This window comes from Ranitomeya imitator, chromosome 3 (assembly GCF_032444005.1).
Source record: "Ranitomeya imitator isolate aRanImi1 chromosome 3, aRanImi1.pri, whole genome shotgun sequence".
NCBI lineage: Eukaryota > Metazoa > Chordata > Amphibia > Anura > Dendrobatidae > Ranitomeya > Ranitomeya imitator.
Window position 1 is genome coordinate 631,690,183 of NC_091284.1, and position 15,191 is coordinate 631,705,373.

The 15,191-nt window shown below is 44.7% G+C and overlaps 1 protein-coding gene across 1 annotated transcript in view; it reads right to left on the reverse strand.

Moving 5' to 3' along the window:
* The window catches only part of TDRD3 (tudor domain containing 3), a 517,375-nt gene that overhangs the window by 192,911 nt on the left and 309,273 nt on the right, over positions 1-15,191 (reverse strand). The gene's annotated exons all lie outside the window — the stretch shown is intronic.

The window sequence follows — 15,191 nt, forward strand, 5'->3', positions numbered from 1 at the left end:
CAGAAACACTGCAGATCCGCAAAAAGGATTGAAAAGCTGCGGAAAATAAAACGTTGCAAATCCACGCGTAATATTCCGCAGCATGTGCACAGCGATTCTCAATTTCCCATTGACTAACACTGGTTGTGCATTACACTACGGATTTGATGCAATTCCACGCGTCCAAAAACGCTGCAGAAACCCATCATAATCCACAACGTGTGCACATAGCCTTACTGTGAAGATAGCTTTTAATGACATTGGTTTTATATTTGGGGTTATTGTCCTGCTGTAGAATAAATTTCAAATAGACGATTTCCTGATGGCAATGAATTTTGGATAAATATCTGTATTTCTCAGCATTGAAGACACCATTAACCCCTTCCCGACATTTGACATGCCAGTACGTCAGATGTCCCATTCCCCTCTTTGGTGCGAGCTCCGGCACCGAGCCCACACCTTTTCGGCCACATGACAGCTGATCTAATCAGCTGACATGTGGCCCTAACAGCTGTGCGTGGAACTGCAATTCACCCGCACCTGTTAACACATTAAAGGCTGCTGTCAAACTCCGACAGCGGTATTTAACATGCAGGCACTGGAAGTGTGCCCATCAGTGCCCGTGTCACATGACCGCGGGTCTCCAATGGGTTGTCATGACAACCCGGGGGCTGCAGGAGACCCCTGTGGTTGTCATTGTCGGATAGCTATGAGGTCTGCCCAGCGGTTGGCGCTCATGGCAAGTGAGCATTTCTGCTACACACAGCAGGGCTGAAACCCTGCTGTCTGTAGCACAGGCAATCAGATAATTGCAGCTTCTCGTCTCACAAAGAGACTATAGAAGCAAGTGACAAGTAAAAAAATGCTTAAAATAAAATTATATACAGTATATATGGAGTCACCCTCCATTCGCCCCATTCAAAATGAAACAATTAAAAAAAATACACAGATTTAGCATTGCTGTGTTCAGAATCGCTCCATCTATCAACATATAAAAATAATTAATCTGATCGGTAAACGGTGTACTAAGAATAAAAATTCAAACCGCCAGAAATACATTTTTTCGGGGGTTGCTGCAACATTGCATTAAAATTAAAGATGGGCGAACCGAATAGTAAAGTTCGGCGTCCAAACTGAACACCTACTGTTTGGGCACAGACACCGAACATAGACATCATCAGGAAGTCTGTGTTACTGTTCTGGTTCGGTCCCCACAAACACCAGGTGTTCATCTCGCTGTCATGTGCATGACAGCGTGGCAAACACCGCTTCTGATCGGTGGTAAAATTATCACCGCCGGTCAGACAGTCGCGGTTTCCGCGCTGTCAAAAGACAGCGCGAGAGCAGCTGTGATCAGAGGTATAAAGTTTACCTCCGGTCACTGCTGTCAGCCAATAGGACAACTGCTCCCATCAGCCAAAACCTGCTGCCACTAATAACAGTGACAGCAGGAGCGGCTGATGGGAGTATTCATCAGCTGGCTCCTGCGCTGTAAATAAATAATTAAAAAAAACAAAAAAAAAAAAACTGAGTGGGTTCCCCTGTATTTTTGATAGCCAGCAAGGCAAAACTTTCAGCTGAGGGCTTCAACACTCAGCTGTCAGCAAGGCTGGTTATCAAGAACAGAAGGGTCCCCACACCGTATTTTGAAATTATCTAAATAAATATTTTGAAAATACGGCATGGGGTCCCCTCCATATCTGACAACCAACCTTGCTAAAGCAGCCAGCTGGGGGCTGGCATTCTGAGCCTGATAAGGGGACATGGATAATGCCCTCCATCCTAAAAACAGCAGCCTGCAACTGCCCAGAAAAGGCGCATCTTTTAGATGTGCCAATTCTGGTTCTTTGCCCGGCTCTTACCACTTGCACACAGAAAAAATGCTGGCGCACTACAAATACTACCTATGCACTAATATCAAACGGGGGTGCAGTAAAGTGGCCAAAAGCAATCTAACCAAAAGGAAAAGAAGCCACAATATAATCTGCACACCACCAATAAGTTATATGAAACAAAAGACAATTTTATTGGTAACAAAGGTAATTTAAAAACAGTTAAAAATACACAGAACAACTCCCCCATGAGGCCTGTCCAAAACAAAATCTCATAAATGGTATAGATAACACATGGTGCCTGACACAAGTACACAAAATATAAAGGCACAGCTGGGTTTAATCCATACAAATGTATACACCACCTGTTATTCCATCCCAGTAGGGAAATCCAAGTCCCGGCTACAAGCCTAATAATATAGATAACCCATGGGAGAAAATATAGAAGATAATAAGATATCAGTCCCTACTGAAGGATGGATAGAGCATGGCCATTGCCCCTAATAAGGCTGTCAAATAAACAAAAAACAAAAAAACCTCAACAGCTTGCGTAGAGAACCCAAAAAGGAACCTATAGTAAGGAGGGTAACTCCGGCAACCAATGCATGGATCAGGACCGCAGGGTGGGAGAACCCAACGCGTATCGCGGTTACAACGACCGCTTCGTCAGGGGTGATAGCTTACCGAATAAAACCTCCGTCTTTATATCCTAAATAGAGCGGCCATCAGTGCGCACCGGTGTATGTGACTACCTCCGAACCGGAAGTAAAGAAACTGGAACCCGCATGGAGGAATGTCAGCGGCGCGATATACTCGCGCTTGCGCACACGATAGAAGAAACCAAGTGAGGGCAGACGTCTCTGCCCATACTGTTCCAGTGCGCACGCGCCGGAACTATAGCCGGCGGTCCGCATCGGAGCAGAGAGAACAAGAAGGGGAATCGCCTACAGAGGCGTGTGATAATATGAGGTGACAGTGTACTACGGGAAGAAGAGAACAGGAAGGGATATGGCCGACCTAAATCCTAATACTAAAGGAAAAACATATAATTAGCACAATAATCTTATACAATAAGAAATAACAAAAAACACCCAATGACAAAAATAAATATAAAAGGAAATAAACATAAACATGAAAATGAAAATAAATATAACGATAACATAAACAAAAAACACTAACCAATCACCAAACAAAACCCTTATAAACGATAACCATAATACAAAATACACAAATAACCAAGAATATAATATAAACATACCCATATAACATAGCCTGCCACCCATGGTAGAAATTGCCAACCCTCCATAGACCTAATAGTCCATAAGATATCACTGGTGTCCCCAGAATAGTTCACAATGATAAAGATCCATTGGGAAAAGGGAAAAAATTCCCGCCGATCAATCCAATTCCACAAAAAAGTACGTCACAAGTCCCGATGTTATCCATTCCAGAAATAAATGCGGTATCCAGTATGTCCAAACATCGAAGTGAAACTTTGGGGGAGACCTTCTCAAGATAGCCATCCAACCAAAAAACCTCGTCAAAGAATCATCCGTCACGTAAGGATCAAACAAGAAGGAGTCCGATATAGAGATCATACAGGGAATGACTATCCCAGGAAGCCTGTAAAAAGGAGATCTTCATTAATGCCCTGAGGTGCTATAGACTTAAGCAGATAAATCCACCGAGACTCCAATTGTAGGAGCCGTTTATGCAAGGAACCACCCCTCCCAGAGCCCCTAACATGTTCCAAGCCAATAATCTTGGTGTTGGCATAGCTACCACCATGGTGAAGCAGGTAATGAGAGGCCACCGTGGTAAGAGTCTTACCCTTTCGGCTGTCCGCGGCCGCCATGTTAATAGTGGAGAAATGACCCTGCATTCTCCTGCGTAATTCCTGCGAAGTCTGACCTACATAAATGCAGGGACATGAGCATATTAGAGCATAAATGACGTGAGTGGTTTTACAGTTGATATACGATTTTATTCTATGTTGCACCTGATCTACCGGGTTGCAAAAAGAATCACGCGTCGGATGCATGTATGGACACATATTGCAATCCCCGCATGGAAATGAGCCTCTCAAAACAATACCCCGATTAAGTCTTCGTGTGGGTCTATTATAATGGCTTTGGGTAAGAATGTCCTTAAAATTAGGCGCCCTCCTAGCCGTTGTTAGTGGCCGCGCACTGACAACCTGAGATGTTTGAGTGTCAGTGGTCAAAATCCTCCAGTGGTTATTCAAAATCCTACTCACCTGAGACCATTGGGTGTGATATCCCGTGATGAATCGCGCATAGCTATCTGGTCTCCTCTTGTTGGTAACAAGTAAAGAGTCTTGTGTCTGCTGTTTTGCCCTCTGATAAGCCCGAGAGATGCATTTTTTAGGATAATTCCTTGTTAGAAACCTTTTAGTCAGGTCCTGGGCTGTCGCCTTGAAGTCCGAATCCTGCGTACAGTTCCGTCTCGCCCTAAGAAATTGCCCAGTCGGAATTCCGTCCCTGGTGTGTTTCGGATGAAAACTCCGATATTCCAGCAGGCTATTGACAGCAGTGGGCTTCCGGTATAGACATGTTGATAGCATGCCGTCCTGACTCTTGACTTCCAGGTCCAAAAAATTAACTACAATGGAGGAGAAATGATGAGTCAAGAAAATATTGAAAGTATTATTGTTAAGGAACCCCAGAAACTGAAGACATTCCTCAGGAGAGCCAGACCAAATGAAAAATATATCGTCTATAAAGCGCGACCAATGTCGCACCCTGCTGTTAAAAATATCAGATGTATAGACGATAGTCGACTCCCACCACCCTAAAAAAAGATTAGCGAAGGCCGGGGCACACCTCGCCCCCATGGCCACACCAGATGTCTGCAAAAAATAAGTCCTGTCAAACAGAAAAAAATTGTGTCTCAAAGCAAAATTAAGCAAATCAACAATAAAAGAATCATGCATTCTATCTGAATTAATCTGTTGGTCAAGAAAGAACATGACTGCATGTATGCCGTCATCATGATTGATGTTTGAGTACAACGACTCAACGTCGCAGGTGACCATGAGCTCCCCTGGTTCTAGTGACACCCCTTTGTACATGCTGATAAAATGCGAAGAGTCTCTCGTATATGATGGCAATACCGCCACAAGCGGCTGCAGAAAAAAGTCGACATAGGTACAAGCCCTCTCACACAAGCTGCCAATGCTGGAGACTATCGGACGACCCGGAGGCTTGTTGGTACTCTTGTGGACTTTGGGTAACATGTAGAAAGTTGGCGTAACTGGTTGTTCTACCCAAATAAAGTCCCGCTCCTGAACATTGATGATCCCCAGTTCAAACGTCCTATCAATGAGTCTCCTCAGCTTGGTGGCATAAACCCCCGTGGGATCAGAGGGGAGCCTACGATAAAAGCGTGTATCGTCCAATTGTCTATGGGCTTCTTCCAAATACATATTATGGGGCCATAGAACAATATTGCCCCCTTTATCCGCTTCCCTGATTAGAAACTCTTTGTTATTCTTGAGGTTAAGCATAGCCCTGCGCTCCTGGTCAGTGAGGTTAACCCCTTCATGACCCAGCCTATTTTGACCTTAATGACCTGGCCGTTTTTTGCAATTCTGACCAGTGTCCCTTTATGAGGTAATAACTCAGGAACGCTTCAACGGATCCTAGCGGTTCTGAGATTGTTTTTTCGTGACATATTGGGCTTCATGTTAGTGGTAAATTTAGGTCAATAAATTCTGCGTTTATTTGTGATAAAAACGGAAATTTGGCGAAAATTTTGAAAATTTCGCAATTTTCACATTTTGAATTTTTATTCTGTTAAACCAGAGAGTTATGTGACACAAAATAGTTAATAAATAACATTTCCCACATGTCTACTTTACACCAGCACAATTTTGGAAACAACATTTTTTTTTGCTAGGAAGTTATAAGAGTTAAAATTTGACCAGCGATTTCTCATTTTTACAACGAAATTTACAAAACCATTTTTTTTAGGGACCACCTCACATTTGAAGTCAGTTTGAGGGGTCTATATGGATGAAAATACCCAAAAGTGACACCATTCTAAAAAATGCACCCCTCAAGGTGCTCAAAACCACATTCAAGAAGTTTTTTAACCCTTCAGGTGCTTCACAGCAGCAGAAGCAACATGGAAGGAAAAAATGAACATTTAACTTTTTAGTCACAAAAATTATCTTTTAGCAACATTTTTTTTATTTTCCCAATGGTACAAGGAGAAACTGAACCACGAAAGTTGTTGTCCAATTTGTCCTGAGTACGCTGATACCTCATATGTGGGGGTAAACCACTGTTTGGGCGCACGGCAGGGCTTGGAAGGGAAGGAGCGCCATTTGACTTTTTGAATGAAAAATTGGCTCCACTCTTTAGCGGACACCATGTCACGTTTGGAGAGCCCCCGTGTGCCTAAAAATTGGAGCTCCCCCACACGTGACCCCATTTTGGAAACTAGACGCCCCAAGGAACTTATCTAGATGCATAGTGAGAACTTTGAACCCCCGGGGGCTTCACAAATTGATCCGTAAAAATGAAAAAGTACTTTTTTTTCACAAAAAAATTCTTTTAGCCTCAATTTTTTTCATTTTCACATGGGCGACAGGATAAAATGGATCCTAAAATTTGTTGGGCAATTTCTCATGAGTACACCGATACCTCACATGTGGAGGTAAACCACTGTTTGGGCACATGGTAAGGTTCGGAAGGGAAGGAGCGCCATTTGACTCTTTGAATGAAAAATTATCTCCATCGTTAGCGGACACCATGTCGTGTTTGGAGAGCCCCCGTGTGCCTAAACATTGGAGCTCCCCCACAAATGACCCCATTTTGGAAACTAGACCCCCCAAGGAACTTATCTAGATGCATATTGAGCACTTTAAACCCTCAGGTGCTTCACAAATTGATCTGTAAAAATGAAAAAGTACTTTTTTTTTTCACAAAAAAATTCTTTTCGCCTCAGTTTTTCATTTTCACATGGGCAATAGGATAAAATGAATCCTAAAATTTGTTGGGCAATTTCTCCCGAGTACGCCGATACCTCATATGTGGGGGTAAACCACTGTTTGGGCACACGGCAGGGCTCGGAAGGGAAGGCGCGCCATTTGACTTTTTGAATGGAAAATTAGCTCCAATTGTTAGCGGACACCATGTCGCGTTTAGAGAGCCCCTGTGTGCCTATGCATTGGAGCTCCCCCACAAGTGACCCCATTTTGGAAACTAGACCCCCCAAGGAACTTATCTAGATGCATATTGAGCACTTTAAACCCCCAGGTGCTTCACAGAAGTTTATAATGCAGAGCCATGAAAATAAAAAATAATTTTTCTTTCCTCAAAAATGATTTTTAGCCTGGAATTTCCTATTTTGCCAAGGGTAATAGGAGAAATTGGACCGCAAATGTTGTTGTCCAGTTTGTCCTGAGTACGCTGATACCCCATATGTGGGGGTAAACCACTGTTTGGGCGCACGGCAGGGCTCGGAAGGGAAGGCACGCCAATTGGCTTTTTAAATGGAAAATTAGCTCCAATCATTAGCGGACACCATGTCACGTTTGGAGAGCCCCTGTGTGCCTAAACATTGGAGATCCCCCACATATGACCCCATTTTGGAAACTAGACCCCCAAAGGAACTAATCTAGATGTGTGGTGAGGACTTTGAACTTCCAAGTGCTTCACAGAAGTTTATAACGCAGAGCCATGAAAATAAAATAAAAATTTTATTTTCTCTAAAATGATTTTTTAGCCTGCAATTTATTATTTTCCCAAGGGTAACAGGAGAAATTTGACCCCAAAAGTTGTTGTACAGTTTCTCCTGAGTACGCTGATACCCCATATGTGGGGGTAAACCACAGTTTGGGCACATGTCGGGGCTCGGAAGTCAAGTAGTGACATTTTGAAATGCAGACTTTGTTGGAATGCTCTGCGGGCGTTACGTTGCGTTTGCAGAGCCCCTGATGTGGCTAAACAGTAGAAACCCCCCACAAGTGACCCCATTTTAGAAACTAGACCCCGAAAGGAACTTATCTAGATGTGAGGTGAGCACTTTGAACCCCCAAGTGCTTCACAGAAGTTTATAACACAGAGCAGTGAAAATAATAAATACGTTTTCTTTCCTCAAAAATAATTTTTTAGCCCAGAATTTTTTATTTTCCCAAGGGTTACAGGAGAAATTGGACCCCAAAAGTTGTTGTCCAGTTTCTCCTGAGTACGCTGATACCCCATATGTGGGGGTAAACCACTGTTTGGGCACACGTCGGGGCTCAGAAGGGAAGTAGTGACTTTTGAAATGCAGACTTTGATGGAATGGTCTGCGGGCGTCACGTTGCGTTTGCAGAGCCCCTGGTGTGCCTAAACAGTAGAAACCCCCCACAAGTGACCCCATTTTGGAAACTAGACCCCCCAAGGAACTTATCTAGATATGTGGTGAGCACTTTGAACCCCCAAGTGCTTCACAGACGTTTACAACGCAGAGCCGTGAAAATAAAAAATCATTTTTCTTTCCTCAAAAATGATGTTTTAGCAAGCAATTTTTTATTTTCTCAAGGGTAACAGGAGAAATTGGACCCCAGTAATTGTTGCCCAGTTTGTCCTGAGTACGCTGATACCCCATATGTGGGGGTAAACCACTGTTTGGGCACATGTCGGGGCTCGGAAGTCAAGTAGTGACGTTTTGAAATGCAGACTTTGATGGAATGGTCTGCGGGCGTCACGTTGCGTTTCCAGAGCCCCTGGTGTGCCTAAACAGTAGAAACCCCCCACAAGTGACCCCATTTTGGAAACTAGACCCCCCAAGGAACTTATCTAGATATGTGGTGAGCACTTTGAACCCCCAAGTGCTTCACAGACGTTTACAACGCAGAGCCGTGAAAATAAAAAATCATTTTACTTTCCTCAAAAATGATGTTTTAGCAAGCAATTTTTTATTTTCTCAAGGGTAACAGGAGAAATTGGACCCCAGTAATTGTTGCCCAGTTTGTCCTGAGTACACTGATACCCCATATGTGGGGGTAAACCACTGTTTGGGCACACGTCGGGGCTCGGAAGGGAAGGAGCACCATTTGACTTTTTGAATAAAAGATTGGCTGGAATCAATGGTGGCGCCATGTTGCGTTTGGAGACCCCCTGATGTGCCTAAACAGTGGAAACCCCTCAATTCTTACGCCAACACACCCCTAACCCTTATCCCAACTGTAGCCGTAACCCTAACCACAACCCTAACCGCAACACACCCCTAACCACAACCCTAACCCCAACACACCCCTAACCCTAACCACAACCCTAATTCCAACCCAACCCTAACCCTAAGGCTATGTACCCACGTTGCGGATTCGTGTGAGATTTTTCCGCACCATTTTTGAAAAATCCGCGGGTAAAAGGCACTGCGTTTTACCTGCGGATTTACTGCGGATTTCACCTGCGGATTCCTATTGAGGAATAGGTGTAAAACGCTGCGGAATCCGCACAAAGAATTGACATGCTGCGGAAAATACAACGCAGCGTTTCCGTGCGGTATTTTCCGCACCATGGGCACAGCGGATTTGGTTTTCCATAGGTTTACATGGTACTGTAAACCTGATGGAACACTGCTGCGGATCCGCAGCGGCCAATCCGCTGCGGATCCGCAGCCAAATCCGCACCGTGTGCACATAGCCTAATTCTAAAGGTATGTGCACACGCTTTGGAAAACGCTGCGGATCCGCAGCAGTTTCCCATGAGTTTACATTTCAATGTAAACCTATGGGAAACAAAAATCGCTGTACACATGCTGCGGAAAAACTGCACGGAAACGCAGCGGTTTACATTCCGCAGCATGTCACTTCTTTCTGCGGATTCCACAGCGGTTTTACAACTGCTCCAATAGAAAATCGCAGTTGTAAAACCGCAGTGAAATGCGCAGAAAAACCGCGGTAAATCTGCCATAAATCCGCAGCGGTTTAGCACTGCGGATTTATCAAATCCGCTGCAGAAAAATCCGCAGAGGACCAGAATACGTGTGCACATACCGAAACCCTAACCCTAACCCTAACCCTACCCCTAACCCTATCCCTACCCCTACCCCTAACCCTAACCCTACCCCTACCCCTAACCCTAACCCTACCCCTAACCCTAACCCTACCCCTACCCCTAACCCTACCCCTACCCCTACCCCTAACCCTACCCCTACCCCTAACCCTAGTTCTAACTCCAACCTTAGTGAAAAAAAAAAAAAAATTCTTTATTTTATTATTGTCCCTATCTATGGGGGACAAAGGGGGGGGGGGGGGTCATTTACTGTTTTTTTATTTTGACCACTGTGATAGATTATATCACAGTGATCAAAATTCACATTGGAACGAATCTGCCGGCCGGCAGATTCGGCGGGCGCACTGCGCATGCGCCCGCCATTTTGGAACATGGCGGCGCTCGGGGAAGAAGACTGACGGACCCCGCCAGGATCGGTAAGTATAAGGGGGGGAGATCAGGGCACAGGGGGGGGAGATCAGGGCACGGGGGGGCGTCGGAGCACGGGGGGGGAGGGATCGGAGCATGGGGGAGAGTGATCGGTGTGCGGGCGGGTGGATCGGTGTGCAGGGGGGGGGATCGGTGTGCAGGGGGGGTGGTTCGGAGCACGGGGGGGGATCGGAGTGCGGGGGGGTTTGATTGGAGCACGTGGGGGTGTGATTGGAGCACGGGGGAGCGGACAGGAGGACGGGGGAGCGGAGCACAGGACGGAGGGGAGCGGACCACAGATCGGGGGGCTGGGGGGGCGATCGGTGGGGTGGGGTGGGGGCACATTAGTATTTCCAGCCATGGCCGATGATATTGCAGCATCGGCCATGGCTGGATTGTAATATTTCACCATTTTTTTAGGTGAAATATTACAAATCGCTCTGATTGGCAGTTTCACTTTCAACAGCCAATCAGAGCGATCGTAGCCACGAGGGGGTGAAGCCACCCCCCCTGGGCTAAACTACCACTCCCCCTGTCCCTGCAGATCGGGTGAAATGGGAGTTAACCCTTTCACCCGATCTGCAGGGACGCGATCTTTCTGTGACACAGCATATGCGTCACAGGTCGGATTGGCACCGACTTTCATGACGCATACGCTGTGTCACAGGTCGGGAAGGGGTTAATACCAACACCCGACCTATCAGGTAACGCCTCAATGTCCTGTTTAACCATCTCAAAATAAATTTTAACAGCTGGAACAGTAGAGAGGGGAGGACATACCAAAGACCTGTTTTTGTGAGGAAATCGTGGCCTACCTGTGGAGGACTCCCCTTCCTGTAGCAAATCCATAAGATCCTGAAACGTTCTCTGTTCCGTTTGATCAATAGTAGACATACTTTGTGGATGATTATGCAACACCTGCAACGTAATTTTTCTACAAAAGAGAAAGGTCTCCCCCAAAGTTTCACTTCGATGTTTGGACATACTGGATACCGCATTTATTTCTGGAATGGATAACATCGGGACTTGTGACGTACTTTTTTGTGGAATTGGATTGATCGGCGGGAATTTTTTCCCTTTTCCCAATGGATCTTTATCATTGTGAACTATTCTGGGGACACCAGTGATATCTTATGGACTATTAGGTCTATGGAGGGTTGGCAATTTCTACCATGGGTGGCAGGCTATGTTATATGGGTATGTTTATATTATATTCTTGGTTATTTGTGTATTTTGTATTATGGTTATCGTTTATAAGGGTTTTGTTTGGTGATTGGTTAGTGTTTTTTGTTTATGTTATCGTTATATTTATTTTCATTTTCATGTTTATGTTTATTTCCTTTTATATTTATTTTTGTCATTGGGTGTTTTTTGTTATTTCTTATTGTATAAGATTATTGTGCTAATTATATGTTTTTCCTTTAGTATTAGGATTTAGGTCGGCCATATCCCTTCCTGTTCTCTTCTTCCCGCAGTACACTGTCACCTCATATTATCACACGCCTCTGTAGGCGATTCCCCTTCTTGTTCTCTCTGCTCCGATGCGGACCGCCGGCTATAGTTCCGGCGCGTGCGCACTGGAACAGTATGGGCAGAGACGTCTGCCCTCACTTGGTTTCTTCTATCGTGTGCGCAAGCGCGAGTATATCGCGCCGCTGACATTCCTCCATGCGGGTTCCAGTTTCTTTACTTCCGGTTCGGAGGTAGTCACATACACCGGTGCGCACTGATGGCCGCTCTATTTAGGATATAAAGACGGAGGTTTTATTCGGTAAGCTATCACCCCTGACGAAGCGGTCGTTGTAACCGCGATACGCGTTGGGTTCTCCCACCCTGCGGTCCTGATCCATGCATTGGTTGCCGGAGTTACCCTCCTTACTATAGGTTCCTTTTTGGGTTCTCTACGCAAGCTGTTGAGGTTTTTTTGTTTTTTGTTTATTTGACAGCCTTATTAGGGGCAATGGCCATGCTCTATCCATCCTTCAGTAGGGACTGATATCTTATTATCTTCTATATTTTCTCCCATGGGTTATCTATATTATTAGGCTTGTAGCCGGGACTTGGATTTCCCTACTGGGATGGAATAACAGGTGGTGTATACATTTGTATGGATTAAACCCAGCTGTGCCTTTATATTTTGTGTACTTGTGTCAGGCACCATGTGTTATCTATACCATTTATGAGATTTTGTTTTGGACAGGCCTCATGGGGGAGTTGTTCTGTGTATTTTTAACTGTTTTTAAATTACCTTTGTTACCAATAAAATTGTCTTTTGTTTCATATAACTTATTGGTGGTGTGCAGATTATATTGTGGCTTCTTTTCCTTTTGGTTAGATTGCTTTTGGCCACTTTACTGCACCCCCGTTTGATATTAGTGCATAGGTAGTATTTGTAGTGCGCCAGCATTTTTTCTGTGTATAATTGTTCTGTCTAGGCATCCTTGTTGTTGCCTTTCTGGGCTTGGCGGCACACGGTTTATTAGGACCTAAATTATTTTTAGATCTATAATTAAGATATATAGGGGCCTTTTTGGTGCGCATTTGTTGTGTCCCAGGATGGACTGGGATGCTAGGGAGGCCGCATGGAGAGTTTCTGCTTCAGCGGCGTTTACAGATACTATTCAGGGGTGTCCGGAGTCGGATTTTTCACGGCTAACCACAGAGCTTATGGCGGCGCAAAAACAAGGTATTAAATTATTGTGGAATATTCGTTGCCTTGAGGAATACCTTAAATTGAACTTGGTACCGAGAGGTTTGAGAATTCCCATCTTTCCGGCATGGGAGCCCTCAGTAGCCTTCCGTGCTACATGGGAGGACGGCTTGTTACGGTGTTCACAGATTTTGATCAATCTATTAATCTCACACGATAGAGAACTCCTGTGCCATGTTAAAACTGAAATTAAGAGTTTGGAGAATGGTCTCAATAAATTTGATGAGATAACACAGATCCAGCCTTTTAAGGTGAAATTAAAGGAGGCTCTGGACAAATATGATAAAGAGATCAGGGATAAAAAGAGATCAAAATTTCTAAGAGACAAGTCAGACTTTGATCGGAAAGTGGCTTTTAATTGGAGACATCGAGGGAATCAGCGCCGGGGGCCGAGTACTAGATCCAATCTGAAGGAGCCAGCACGATACGGTCCAACTATGGATGGACATTTATCGAGCGATTTTTTATCTTCCGCGGAAAGCGAGTCAGAAGTAGGACCAGAGTCAGACGGGGGCGGAGGAGACATAAGTCTCTTCACTCGAGTCACCAGGAACAGGAATTCCAGACCGGTGTTCCAGAATCAACGGAGGAAGAACCGCAAATAAATACACAGTCCATGGACAATTTCCGTGAGTATGACAACCTTGATGCTGATACTCTACAAATTATTAATTTGTCTGAACATCAATTAACCACTGTAGAGGCTTCTATATTGAGGAGGGGGTTGACCTTCTCGCCATCACAACTGACGGACAAATTCACGCTAATAAAGGATCTTTTTCTCTTTTGTAGAAAAATTACGTTGCAGGTGTTGCATAATCATCCACAAAGTATGTCTACTATTGATCAAACGGAACAGAGAACGTTTCAGGATCTTATGGATTTGCTACAGGAAGGGGAGTCCTCCACAGGTAGGCCACGATTTCCTCACAAAAACAGGTCTTTGGTATGTCCTCCCCTCTCTACTGTTCCAGCTGTTAAAATTTATTTTGAGATGGTTAAACAGGACATTGAGGCGTTACCTGATAGGTCGGGTGTTGGTATTAACCTCACTGACCAGGAGCGCAGGGCTATGCTTAACCTCAAGAATAACAAAGAGTTTCTAATCAGGGAAGCGGATAAAGGGGGCAATATTGTTCTATGGCCCCATAATATGTATTTGGAAGAAGCCCATAGACAATTGGACGATACACGCTTTTATCGTAGGCTCCCCTCTGATCCCACGGGGGTTTATGCCACCAAGCTGAGGAGACTCATTGATAGGACGTTTGAACTGGGGATCATCAATGTTCAGGAGCGGGACTTTATTTGGGTAGAACAACCAGTTACGCCAACTTTCTACATGTTACCCAAAGTCCACAAGAGTACCAACAAGCCTCCGGGTCGTCCGATAGTCTCCAGCATTGGCAGCTTGTGTGAGAGGGCTTGTACCTATGTCGACTTTTTTCTGCAGCCGCTTGTGGCGGTATTGCCATCATATACGAGAGACTCTTCGCATTTTATCAGCATGTACAAAGGGGTGTCACTAGAACCAGGGGAGCTCATGGTCACCTGCGACGTTGAGTCGTTGTACTCAAACATCAATCATGATGACGGCATACATGCAGTCATGTTCTTTCTTGACCAACAGATTAATTCAGATAGAATGCATGATTCTTTTATTGTTGATTTGCTTAATTTTGCTTTGAGACACAATTTTTTTCTGTTTGACAGGACTTATTTTTTGCAGACATCTGGTGTGGCCATGGGGGCGAGGTGTGCCCCGGCCTTCGCTAATCTTTTTTTAGGGTGGTGGGAGTCGACTATCGTCTATACATCTGATATTTTTAACAGCAGGGTGCGACATTGGTCGCGCTTTATAGACGATATATTTTTCATTTGGTCTGGCTCTCCTGAGGAATGTCTTCAGTTTCTGGGGTTCCTTAACAATAATACTTTCAATATTTTCTTGACTCATCATTTCTCCTCCATTGTAGTTAATTTTTTGGACCTGGAAGTCAAGAGTCAGGACGGCATGCTATCAACATGTCTATACCGGAAGCCCACTGCTGTCAATAGCCTGCTGGAATATCGGAGTTTTCATCCGAAACACACCAGGGACGGAATTCCGACTGGGCAATTTCTTAGGGCGAGACGGAACTGTACGCAGGATTCGGACTTCAAGGCGACAGCCCAGGACCTGACTAAAAGGTTTCTAACAAGGAATTATCCTAAAAAATGCATCTCTCGGGC